This window comes from Myotis myotis, unplaced genomic scaffold (assembly GCF_014108235.1).
Source record: "Myotis myotis isolate mMyoMyo1 unplaced genomic scaffold, mMyoMyo1.p scaffold_m19_p_27, whole genome shotgun sequence".
NCBI lineage: Eukaryota > Metazoa > Chordata > Mammalia > Chiroptera > Vespertilionidae > Myotis > Myotis myotis.
The window spans coordinates 3007256-3020331 of NW_023416332.1; the positions used below are offsets into that span (position 1 = coordinate 3007256).

The 13076-nt window shown below is 55.9% G+C and overlaps 1 pseudogene; it reads left to right on the forward strand.

Moving 5' to 3' along the window:
* Positions 1-1999: 1999 nt before the first annotated feature.
* LOC118648951 lies at positions 2000-10217 on the forward strand (annotated as a pseudogene).
* Positions 10218-13076: the final 2859 nt, after the last annotated feature.

Here is a 13076-nt window from a genome sequence, read left to right on the forward strand (position 1 = left end):
GGAGGCTGTCCAGCCCCGTCCATGCCCAGACCCAGGTGCTGTAGCTCCCAAACCCAGTGAGTGGCCCCTTTATGGGCTCTGCCTGCGACCTTTGGTTTTCTCTTTCCTTTATTTGGTTAAGGTTGCCTGAGGGCCCGTGGGGTGTGGCAGCGGGGCACGGCTGTGAGCAGGTAACTGCAGAGCAGGGGGACTGCTTGGAGGAGGTGGCCGGCTTGGAACTCGGAACTCGGTTGAATTCTGAAGGCAGCGGGGAGGGAAGGCTTTCTAGGTGGAGGGAGACGAAGTGCTGCCCACGGTCAAGAGCACGATCTCCGACGCCCAACTGCCCGGATCACAGCCTGGCTCCACCACCCGGTCGCTGGGCCGCTTGGGACAAGTCCCTTAACCCAGGGGTGGGCAAACTTTTTGACTCGAGGACCACAATGGGTTCTTAAACTGGACCGGAGGGCCGGAACAAAAGCACGGATGGAGTGTTTGTGTGAACTAATATAAATTCAAAGTAAACATCATTACATAAAAGGGTACGGTCTTTTTTTCAATAGTTTTATTCATTTCAAACGGGCTGGATCCGGCCCGCGGGCCGTAGTTTGCCCACGGCTGCCTTAACCTCTCTGCCTCCATGTCCGCTCTGCACAGAGGGGAGAGTGAAGCTGGAATGCACATGCCTGGCCTTCCGGGCAGCAGTCATCGTCGCCGCCCCTGCTCTGTGGGCAGCCCCTCACTGTGTCTTCTGGGGTCCCCAAGAGCACCCCCTTTCTAAGCCCCCTTCTGTCTGCCTGCACGTCACTCAGCACCGCTGACCATGACCTTTTCCTTTTGTCAAAGGGACCGAGGGGCGGGGGTCAGAGACAGCGGGCGGGTGGCGTGGGAGGAGAGGTGTCGCCTCAGTTCTGCCCTCAGCAGCCTGGGGAAGGGTCCTGAGGCAGGGGACGGGGGTGCCAAGGTCGTCCCCATCTCCTGGGGTGGACCCTCCGGGTGGACTCTGTGCCCTGTGAACGCTCAGCAGCTGCTGATAACAGCGCTGGGAATGGCTTTGATAAAAGGGGCCAGCGCTGCCAGAAACTGGGCCTGGGCCTGGGCCTGGGGAGGAGGCTGGGGGAGGAGGCTGGGCGCCGGGCTGGGCCTGTGGGAGGAGAGAGGTGAGCAGGTGAGAGCAAGAGGAGAGGAGGGATGGGTGGGCCGGTGTGGCACGCAGGCCAGTCCTCTCTGGAGTTCTGGGCCACTTCCAAAGGTTTCGCTTGGAAATCCCTCACAGATAATGTCCTGCTTCCGAGGTCCCACAGCCACGTCAGAAATCGTCTCAGAACCATGCCCCTTGGTGCCTCCGTGTCTCCCTGGCAGAGCCACACTTTCCCGGGAGGAACTTGGGTTTCTCCTGAGGCTGAAAACTCTCCTCCTCTCCTCCCCTCCTCCCCTCCCAGCCCTGTCTGCAGACCCCAGCACCGCACTTGCTCCCATCCACTCCCTCCCCGCCTCTGGTCCCCAACATTCCCACCCCCCACACCACCGTCCTGCTAGCTGGCCCGTGTCCCCATGTCCCCACGTCTATGGCTCTCGGGGAGCAGCACCGAGGCCCCGGCAACAGCCCCTCTGGGCTCTCGCTTCACACGATTGGCCCCGAGCCTCCGGGGCTCCTGGTCGCTGCCCACACCCCCTGCCCCTCTCCCAGCAGCACCTGCTGTCAGCTTGGGCCTTGGCAATGAGGGACGGGGAGGGCTGCTGGGTGAGGGCCGCTGGGGGAGGGTTGGGGAAGTCGATGGAAAAGAGAGAAGGGTTCATACTGGGCTTTAAAGAAGACAGAGATCATTCACCTTAGGAAGCAAGGACCTGGATGCTACACCACGGGGACGTCCAGGCTTGAAGCTAAGCACCGTTAGCCAGACCCAGAGGGACAGAGCCTGTGTGACCCACTCGTCCGAGGCCCCCAAGGAGGCGGATGGTGGTGCCAGGCGTGGGGAGGAGGGAGTGCTGAATGGGGACAGAGCTTCAGTTTGGGAGGATGGAAAGTTCTGGAGAGGGTGGCGGTGACGGCCGCAACCTCAGTGTGACTGTGCTTCACGCCCGAGCCGTGCGCTTGCAGCTGGCGAAGGCGGTGAATTTTGAGTGGATGCATGTTTAGCTCCATGTACACATGTGAGTGAGACAGAGAGAGTCAACGTCCCGCCGCCGGTTAACGATTAGCTCGGGGCGCTGGGCCCCGCAGGTGGGGAACAGCCCGTCCCCGGGACCTTGAGAACAGCAATGCAGTGTCGCACCCAGGGCAAGGCCATAGCCTTATCAGCCGATCCCATCAGCCCTTAGCGCCTTGGAGAGCCCACACGTGCCACCTCCTCTTGGAGCCTGGGCTGCTCTGACCCCAGACACCCCTCAAGCTGCGTGCCCGCAGCCTTGCTGGCAGCCGGGGCTCCTCGCCTGCCAGCCCATTGAGCAAAGCTGCCCACGGCCCCCGTGGGGAGGAGGGCCTCCCGCCTGACCGGGCCCCAGGTCCCTGCTGGGCACTGTGGGAGCGTCACGGGTGGGGTTCTCCTTGGAAAGGTGGCCACTCCCAGCTTCAGGGGACGGACCCACTTTGTTGCCTCATCACATGGATGGGGGGGCGCCCACCTTTGCCGGAGGCCCAGGAAAGGAGGACAGAGGCCTGTGTTAAAGGGTCACAGCATCAGGAAGGTTGAGAACCACTTCGTTAGAGCCTGTGTGATTGCACTTAATGCAGGAAAGAGTTCCTTGCCCATTACAACCGAATTCCTTAGGACCCTTTGAGATGGGTTTCTTGATAAGCCATTAATTTTCTTTTCTTTTTTTCCAGCATGAAGTGTCTGAGCCCTTATTGTGTGTGAAACTTACAATCCTCAGCAACTGGGGACATCTGAAGTACACGTGTTTGTACAGATTCAGGGTCCACGGCAGCCCCGGGGGCCACGGCTAGAGGGTCTGGTGCCCACGGCCACGACCACAGGTCCGGAATACTCGTGTTCTTCTCCCTTAGACCTTCTGCACGTGTAGAAATCGAATAGAGGGCTCACACTTGCCCGTAAAAAGTGAATGAATTTTACTAATAAAAACTGTGAAAGTGGTTTCAATCTCCTGGTGATGGTTTAGCCTATGAGGATGAACCGTGTTGTTGGAACATTAACAAATGAATTTGTCTAGAAAAAGATGTATTATTTCATGGTCTTTCTTTTTTTTTGTTAATCCGAGGATATTTTCCATTGAATTTTATTTTGATTTTTTTCCATAGAATTTTAGAGAGTGGAAGGAAGGGGGAGAGACAGAGAGAAACATTACAATGTGAGAGAGACACATCGATTGGTTGCCTCTCACATGCGCCCCAACCACGGCTGGGGATGAGCCTACAACCAAGATCCATGCCCTTGACCGGAATCGAACCCTTCAGTCCACAGGTCAATGTTCTGTCCTTTAAGCCAGTGGTTCTCAACCTTCCTAATGCCGCGACCCTTTAATACAGTTCCTCATGTTGTGGTGACCCCCAATTTCATTGTTACAAATTGAACATCATGAAAGCATAGTGATTAATCACAAAACAATATGTGATTATATATGTGTTTTCCGATGGTCTTAGGCGACCCCTGTGAGAGGGTGGCGACCCACAGGTTGAGAACCACTGCGAGTAAGCCAACCAGCTGGGGCTTGTTTGACTTTTTAAAGTCTACATCGTTTCTGTTATTTATGCTGTAAGAACTTTAACAGGACCCAGTGAAATTCATCATGAGACAAATTGCAGAATCATCACTTAACGTCACTGTTCTTTAAAATCCTGTGTTTACTACCCTTAAAATTTTAAATTTAAAACCATAATCCAGGGTGGCTACAGGGCTGAGTGGGGTCTAAAGCTATCTGCAGCAGATGCGTGCATCTGAGCGTTTTATTTAATCCTTTACAAATGAACCATTGTTTTTTGATATATTTTTAAAAAATATTTTATTGATTTTTTACAGAGAGGAAGGGAGAGAGATAGAGAGTTAGAAACATCGATGAGAGAGGAACATCGATCAGCTGCCTCCTGCACATCTCCCACTGGGGATGTGCCCGCAACCCAGGTACATGCCCTTGACCGGAATCGAACCTGGGACCTTTCAGTCCGCAGGCCGACGGTCTATCCCCTGAGCCAAACCGGCTTTGGCTGTTTTTTGATATTTTAATAAAAGTGGCAATAGGCCCGGCTGGTGTGGCTCAGGGGTTGAGCGTTGACCTAGGAACCAGGAGGTCAGGGTTGGATTCCGGGTCAGGGCACCGGCCCGGGTTGCGGGCTCCATCCCCAGTGTGAGGCCGGTCCATGATTCTCATCATTGATGTTTCTCTCTTCGCCTCCCTTCTCTCTGAAATCAGTGAAAATATAGTTAAAAAAACAAGTGGCCGTCGGTGTCAAGGTTCTTTAACGCTGGAACCCCTACTCACACCTGGGGCTGCGGATCCTGCATTCTAAAGCGGAGCCGCCCCCTCCCTACCCAGGGCGGAACTAAGGAGCGCGGGCCGGCGTTTCCGGCCGGACGCCGAGGGTGGGACGCTGAGGGCCGGAAGCTGAGGGCAGGACTCTGAGGAAGGGACGCTGAGGGCGGGACTCCAGTCCGCCGCCACAGGTCTCCCGGGCTCCGTAAAGTTTCGCGCCAAGATTGCGGACGCAGCCTGTCTCAACCGCTTCACGCGTGAGCGGGTCGCGGCCGCCCGGGGTGTGGAGGGAGCGAGGGGAGGGCGGGCCGACGACGGAGGGGCGCGCGGAGGGCTTCCCTGGAGCTGAGGGGGCGGGGCTGAGGGGCTGGGAGCTGAGGGGCTGGGGGCTGAGGGGCTGGGAGCTGAGGGGCTGGGGGCTGAGGGGCTGAGGGGCTGGGAGCTGAGGGGCTGAGAGGCTGGGGGCTGAGAGGCTGGGGGCTGAGGGGCTGAGGGCTGGGGGCTGAGGGGCTGGGGGCTGAGGGGCTGAGGGGCTGGGGGGTGAGGGCTGGGGGCTGAGGGGCTGAGGGCTGGGGGCTGAGGGGCTGAGGGGCTGGGGGCTGAGGGGCTGGGGGCTGAGGGCTGGGGGCTGAGGAGCTGGGGGCTGAGGGGCTGAGAGGCTGGGGGCTGAGAGGCTGAGGGCTGGGGGCTGAGGGGCTGAGGGCTGGGGGCTGAGGGGCTGAGGGCTGGGGGCTGAGGGGCTGAGGGGCTGAGGGCTGGGGGCTGAGGGGCTGGTGACTGAGGGGCTGGGGGCTGAGGGGCTGGGGCTGAGGGGCTGGGACTGAGGGGCTGGGGGCTGAGGGGCTGAGGGCTGGGGGCTGAGGAGCTGGGGGCTGAGGGGCTGAGGGCTGGGGGCTGAGGGCTGGGGGCTGAAGGCTGGGGGCTGAGGGCTGGGGGCTGAGGGGCTGAGGGGCTGGGGGCTGAGGGGCTGAGAGGCTGAGGGGCTGGGGGCTGAGGGCTGGGGGCTGAGGGCTGGGGGCTGAGAGGCTGAGGGGCTGGGGGCTGAGGGCTGGGGGCTGAGGGGCTGAGGGCTGGGGGCTGAGGGCAGGGGGCTGAGGGGCTGAGGGGCTGGGGGCTGAGGAGCTGGTGGCTGAGGGGCTGAGAGGCTGGGGGCTGAGAGGCTGAGGGGCTGGGGGCTGAGGGCTGGGGGCTGAGGGGCTGAGGGCTGGGGGCTGAGGGGCTGGGGGCTGAGGGGCTGGGGGCTGAGGGCTGGGGGCTGGGGGCTGAGGGGCTGGGACTGAGGGGCTGGGGGCTGAGGGCTGGGGGCTGAGGAGCTGGGGGCTGAGGGCTGGGGGCTGAGGGGCTGAGGGGCTGGGGGCTGAGGGCTGGGGGCTGAGGGCTGGGGGCTGAGGAGCTGGGGGCTGAGGGGCTGAGGGGCTGGGGGCTGAGGGGCTGGTGGCTGAGGGGCTGGGGGCTGAGGGGCTGGGGGCTGAGGGCTGGGGGCTGAGGGGCTTGGGGGCTGAGGGCTGGGGGCTGAGGGGCTGGGGGCTGAGGGCTGGGGGCTGAGGGCTGGGGGCTGAGGGGCTGGGGGCTGGCGGCGGGCTGTGGGCAGTGGGGCCCCAGCTGGTTTGGGATCGGACTGGTCCCGGGGCGGCCCTCACCCGGCACAGGCGGTTCTTGGGGGCCGAGCTGCTGCCCTGGGAGCCTCAGTGTCCTCACCTCACCCTCGTGCGCCTGGCCTGCGCCGGCCTCCAGGCCCCGCACGTGACCCGCACATGACCCGCGCCCCCCGCAGGCGGCAGCTGCCTGGTGGCCAAGCTCGCCTGCCCTGCACCCCGCGCATCCACCCGCACGCGCTCAACTCCATCCTGGCCGACCCGGTGGGTGCGGAGTCAGCATGTGGAGAACTTCTTCAGCGAGTTCCAGGTGGAGGCGTCTCCGAGGACAACGATGCGATCTACGTGGAGCTCGCGGCCGAGAACCGCTCCCGCGCCCTGAACACCGCGCAGAACGGCCGGACCTTGAAGGTCAGGGGGACCCACCAGCACTTCCCCTCCGGACGGTGTCCATGGAGCTGGTGAGGAGGGGACCCGGCCGGGCAGTGGCTGCAGCAGGGGGAGGGGGGTCATGGCAGCGGGGCCGCAGGGCAGGTGCCCGCGTGACCTGCACACCGTGCGTGCGATGGCTCCGTGGGAACGGAGAGCACCCACGCGGCGTGGCCGGCCGGCTTCTCCGCCTCAGGCCTGCGGGTTCCTCGCAGGTGTCTGTGTCGAGCAGCAGCCGCACGTGACCCGACGTCCGTGAAGGTCACTCGCAGGAGGCCGTGGAGGAACCTGAGGAGCCACCGCCCCGGACGCTGATGTGAGTGATGGCAGCCGGTGGCTCCCACGTGCCCGGCGGCGTCATTAGTCCCCGATGTCAGCGCGGCTTTGCTCTGCTGGTTGGAAAGGATGCTCCTTTCTGAAGGCTGCTCCCGGAGGAACGGGCCTGTGCCGGGCTGTTCCCGTAAGACCCTCAGTCAGCCCGGCGTGGCAGGAATGCGGCGGAGAGCGAATGTCCGCCCAGGGACGGCCGTGCAACTGACTGCCCTGGAAGCCCTTGGCGTTCCTGTCGGGTGGTGGCCGCAGGCACCGGTGTGGGTCCCAGAGGGACGCTGCCATGTCGGTGAGGAGCGATGTCCGGCCGGTGACAGCCAGTTAAGAGTAGTTTTCTTTCATGGCTTAGTCTCAGAGCTCATTTAATTGACAGTTGGCTTCGGGCGAAGCAGTGAGAGCCATGCTGACATGTGCTCCCGTGCCTGCCTACCATAGGGCTGTCGTCAGCTTGGGAGCTTCCTCTGGGGATGCCCTGGGGGCCTCGGGAGAGCTTCTAAGCCTGAGGGAGGCAGGGCAGCCGTCTAAGGACCCGTGATTCTCTGTGCAGGGCTGAGCCAGCAGGAGCCACGATCGAGGCCCAGAGCACTCGGAGCCTCCCCTGCGGGACCTCTGAGCTCGCTCCCTCGTTCCCTCCCCTCATAAGCCAGGGTGCTGTCCTCTTCCCTGTGACTTCTCCCGGCGTTTCTCCTGTGAGGGAGCCAGCCACCCAGGCCTTGCCCACCAGCCTCCACCTGTTCACCTGTCCCCGCCGAGGTCTCTGCTCTGAGGGCTCCTCCCTGCGGGGTGTTCCGAGTCGCTGTCCTCTGGCCTGTCTACTCTCTGTTGCCATGCCATGCGGGTCCTGGTGCTGTCAGGAGGGAGCTGGGGGTTTGTAGGCTCCCTCGTTACCTGGTATGGAAGCTGATGATTGTGGTGGATTTTTACTTTATTATTATTATTATTATTATTATTTGCTTTCCTTTTCTTTTTTAAGACTTTGTGAAATACTCCACTTGCAGATTATTGAAGCAAACCTCAATGGAGACTTGAACCTGAAAATAGAGTCGGAACTAGTGTGCGTTACAACTCATTTTAAAGATCTTGGGAATCCGCCATCCAGTAGGTTTTCTGGTAGATTGTGTTTTGCTTCTGAAAAGTTGTTTCACACCTTACTGAGGCCTCTGAATGAACGGGAAGAGGGTGAAATTCGGGAGACTGTTTTATGCTTGGGGAGACAGGCGACAGGCTGGCTTACGTGCTGCTGGGATGGACAGTGGTGTGGAGAGACGGGCCTCCTGGGCATGAGTGTGCCTGGCTGGAGGGTGGGCTCAGGGTCTGGAAACGTGGCGCCATCCCAGCTCTTAAATCCCTGTTTCTGCGACTAAAGGTGGCAAGTTCCCACCTGGAGCACAGTTGGAAGGTAGATGACGTTTCTCCTTTCCTCCTCCTTGGGTCTCTAACACTTAGAGGACTAGATGAGCAAATGCAGACTTTACTCAGGTGAGCAGATTGCCTGTCTCCTGCGAGGTGATAGGCCACGGAATCAGTTCAGTGAGTGGTGAGCACAGCTGATGGATGGATTGGAGGCCTGTGCTGCAGTCACAGTGTGGGTGGGGCGGGTGGAGGGACAGAGGCCAAGGACCTGGGGAATGCGTTTGCTAGTGACCTGAAACCCTTTCAGTCACGCCTGTGTCCCAAACAGTTATGCTGGGCCCTTCCACTTTCAGAATTGGTATGTCTCACCCCAGGGTTGCTGTGCACATTTTAGCATCGCTCTGGGGCTGGGCCTTCACAGTGGAGGGGTGCTGTGGGGAGATGAGGCCCATGTGGTCAAAGCTTTGGTAATGCTGAGGGAGAGGACTTCTTCTGGTCTGCCTCATTGTGTTCGTTTTAATAAACAAGAAAGAGGGTTTTCTTACCTTGATGCTTTCCGTAGTTGAAAGGACTCTTTCCGCTCTGGAATGAGAGGCCTTGATTAGCCGTCCATAAGCGTACGAAGCATTAACTATACACGTGTACTAAGGGATGCCGTCTCCTTTGACCTAAAGGGGGAGATTGGGTCATGTTTCAAGGCCCTGGAAATGAAGATTTCCTGGAAATTTACATAGTATTTCAGAGTCAGGATTTAATAAGTTCTTGCTTAACAAAGGGTCCTATCTCCATCTCACACTATTTGTCCAGTACGCTAATATCAGGGTAACGCAGCTCATTTATTTAAGCGAACAGTCTGCTTTTACATCTAGATGTTCCTGTTATTTCAGCCTCTGAAAACGAGTCTGAGGACCGCAGCCCAGAGCAGATGGCGGAGGTGCAGGTGGACATCCGGAAGTTCCTGCAGTTTCTTGCTGGACAACAAGTGAATCCCACAGGGGCGTCTGCAGTGAGTGTGCCTGTGATTGTTTTCACATTTCACACGCTTGAGTCACCTGTTGTCTCTCAGCTGGTTTGTGGTCTCGTAAATGCATGGCGGGTCACGTGGCCTCTGATTTTCCAGGGCCGGCAGATGATTGGGATTTCCCCGGGTTCAGAGGTAACAGAGGTGGGGCTGTGCTGTCTCACCGGGCGTCAGGCATGGTGTCTGCACCCAGAGAGGGGCTACGGAAGAATGCGGTGACCGTCCTGTTAATCTGACCTGACAGCTGAGCTGACACCCAGAGAGGGGCTACGGAAGAATGCGCTGACCATCCTGGTAATCTGACCTGACAGCTGAGCTGACATGTGCGCAGCCCTGACACCACCTGGCTTGGATTTAGGTTCCCCTCACGATGCCTAGGCTTCTTCCTGTGTCTCAAGCTGACGTCTGTGTCCCCTTGACCCCTCCCTTGGCTCTGGTCGTCCCGTCCTCGCAGCACACCTGCCTCAGCAGCACGCTCCTTCCCTGTACCTGAGGAAGGGCTGACTTGTCTCCTTGCCGCTGACATCACAGCCCCTGAGAGGAGACTTACTTTGCTTGGAAGTGCTTCTGGCTTCCACGTCCTGTGGTCATGGGTCCTGGCTGCTGGGTCCTCTCGCTCTGCCATCACTCCTCGTCCGGGGCGCTCCATCTGCCCTGTGCCTCCGCCTGAGGTTTGCTCTTTGCCTGGCGGTGCCTGACCTTGCCTTCGCAGACCATCCCTGTGGGGCTGGGCGTTCCTGGAGCAGACGTCACCTTCAGTGGGTCCAGGATTCAGGGAGCAGCCCTGTGCGCAGAGGCTCCATAGTGATGGGTGTTTTCTGTCCCCAGCTTTCGTGAGTCACAAGATGGTGCACTTTGACCTGCTCCACGAGGACGTGTCCCTCCAGTACTTCATCTCGGCCTTGTCCTAGCACTGCCAACTGCACGGAGCCCAGAGACCATTGCCATGACCCGGAGAGGCACGGGGTGATGTGCTCAGTCGTTTGTCAGTATGTCCTCACAGCAGCACAAATTCTGTACATTTCCCTTATTTTTCCCTCCATGATAATTTAACTAGAAATTAAATTAATGAAATAATTGCATAAACATGTTACTTCATATTATTGTAACTGGGCAATCAATGGGTCTGCACTGCCTGTCACTACTTGAGCCAATTAAGCAGAGATAGGGTTGAATCATATATGAGCATTTATTCCAGTCCTGCTGACAGTATGGGAGAGCAGCAGGTCATCCACAAAAATCTGCCCCCACCATAAGCCAGCTGCTTATGTTGGGTAGAAGGATGAAGATTACATGGGGAAGTAGGCAAAAGGTATGCCAAATGGGCAGTTCACAAGTAATGCAGGCTGGAGATTTGCAAAGGCCTGCGGGTATGCAAAGGCCGGGAGTATGCAAAGGGCTGTCAGCTCTGGTTTCTGCAACAAGGTTGTTAATCTTTCCGTGATAATAGGCAGCTCTGGGATGGGGAGGAGGGGCCGCATTTCCAGGTGAGCTCCCAGGTAATGAGTGCAACTCCCAGCCAGGTTAGAATGTGCCCTCTTTAATCAGAATGAAACAATCACGGTTAACAGAGCATGATTAATATTTCTTAAAATTATAGCTGGTCTCCAGTATTCTATTTCTGTCCCTATCATTTCCCCACTGCTATTTTTACCATCTCATATCTATGAGATTTGTTTTAGATGAAAAATCTCATCCTGCCAGACTGCATTTGCTTCTGCCTTGATAGCAGTTCTTGGGGATGGAATACAGGGTCTCAAAATTGGAAGAGATTGAATACAGCGGCAAGCTATCAGACTACAAAAGTAAACAGAACAATTTAAGAGAATTCCCATATCCCAAACAGGTTAGGTAGCCAGGAAGTTAGGTTGGTTAAGTCACATCCATAAAAAACACAAAACAAACCTTGTGTTTTACTTTGGAGATGGTTTCCCTAATTTGTTGAATGTTGTTTTCTATCTAGAATTGTCAGAAAGATTAAGACAGCACAGTCCTTTAAATTCCTCACAATCATGGTTATGCCGCAACAGTAAGTAATCTATTGCTGCCCAATTCTCTAGAACTGTGTCCCTCACCAGGCCCAGCTCTTGATTTATCCCCTGTATAGCCCTGGAAGTGGCATTCAGCACCTTTACCCTGCTACAGGCTAGCCGGGTCACTTCTACATTAAGGGGCCTACCATTGTTGGGAAAATTGGATAGATACATGCAAAAAAGTGAAACTAGACCATCAACTTACACCATACACAAAAATAAACTCAAAATGGATAAAGGACTTAAATGTATGATGGGAAACCATAAAAATACTAGAAGAATCCAAAGGCAACAAAATCTCAGACATATGCTAAAGCAGTTTCTTCACCGATACAGCTCCTAGGGCATTGGAAACTAAAGAGAAAATAAACAAATGGGACTACATCAAAATACAAAGCTTCTGCACAGCAAAGGAAGCCATCAACAAAACAACAAGAAGGCCCACTGCATGGGAGAACATATTTGCCAACGATATCACCAATAAGGGTTTAATCTCCAACATTTATAGGGAACTCATACAACTTAACAAAAGGAAGATAAACAATCCAATCAAAAAATGGGCAAAGGACTTAGACACTTTTCAAAAGAGGACATTCAGAAAGCCAAGAGACATATGAAAACATGCTCAAAGTCACTAATCATCCGAGAAATGCAAATCAAAACAACAATGAGGTACCATCTCACACCTGTCAGAATGGCTATCATCAGCAAATCAACAACAAGTGCTGGAGAGGATGTGGAGAAAAAGGATCACTCGTGTACTGCTGGTGGGAATGCTGACTGGTGCAGCCACTGTGGAAGACAGTATAGAGTTTCCTCAAAAAACTACAAATGGAACTCCCATTTGACCCCGTGATCCCACTTCTAGGAATATATCCCAAGAAAACAGAAACACCAATCAGAAAGGATATATGCACCCCTATGTTCATAGCAGCACAATTCACCATAGCTAAGATCTGGAAACAGCCTAAGTGCCCATCAGTAGATGAATGGATTAGAAAACTGTGGTACATCTACATGATGGAATACTATGCTGCTGTAAAAAAGAAGGAATTCTTACCATTTGCAACGGCATGGATGGAACTGGAGAGCATTATGCTAAGTGAAATAAGCCAGTCAATGAAGGAAAAATACCACATGATCTCATTTCTGGATAATAAAGACCATTATAAACTTATGAACAAAAATAGATACAGAGGCAGAGCTGCCTCGAACAGACTGTCAAACTACAGCAGGAAGACCGGGGAGGGTTGGGGGGTGAGAGGGGGGTGGGTAAGAGATCAACCGAAGGACTTGTATGCATGCATATAAGCATAACCAATGGACATAAGACACTGGGGGGTAGGGGAGGCCAGGGGATTGTCAAGGGCAGGGGAAAAAAAAGGAGACATATGTAATACTCTTTGTAATACTTTAAGCAATAAAACAATTTTAAAAAAAGGGGGGGCTACCATTACTGGCACAACAAAGATGGTTAAAGCAATATAGTCAGCAGGGCTCCACAGGGGGAGGTGATCATTGCAGTCTGGTGCCACAGCTATGAGAAGGTCTCTTCTGGTTTGGACCCTGTTATGTTTCTGGGGCATAAAGACTGTAATTGTGCTAAGGAACAAGGCCCTTCGGTGTTGTTGGCAGGTGCCGGGGTCCAACCCCAGCGGGTCCAGGGGTTCCCAAAGGCGTAGACGGAGTCGGTGAAGAAGGAAGGACACGGAGACAGTGTTCAGTTGATCAGCAGCCTAGCCAGGATCTCTAGCCAGGATCTCCAGCCAAGTTCTGGTCTGGATCTCCAGAGAGGTTCTGCTTAGGATCTCCAGCCAGGTTCTGTAGCCATGTTCCCTTGCTAGGTTCTTCAGCCAGGTTCTGTCCAGGTTCTCCAGCCAGGTTCAGTCACCAGGTTCTAGTCAGGTT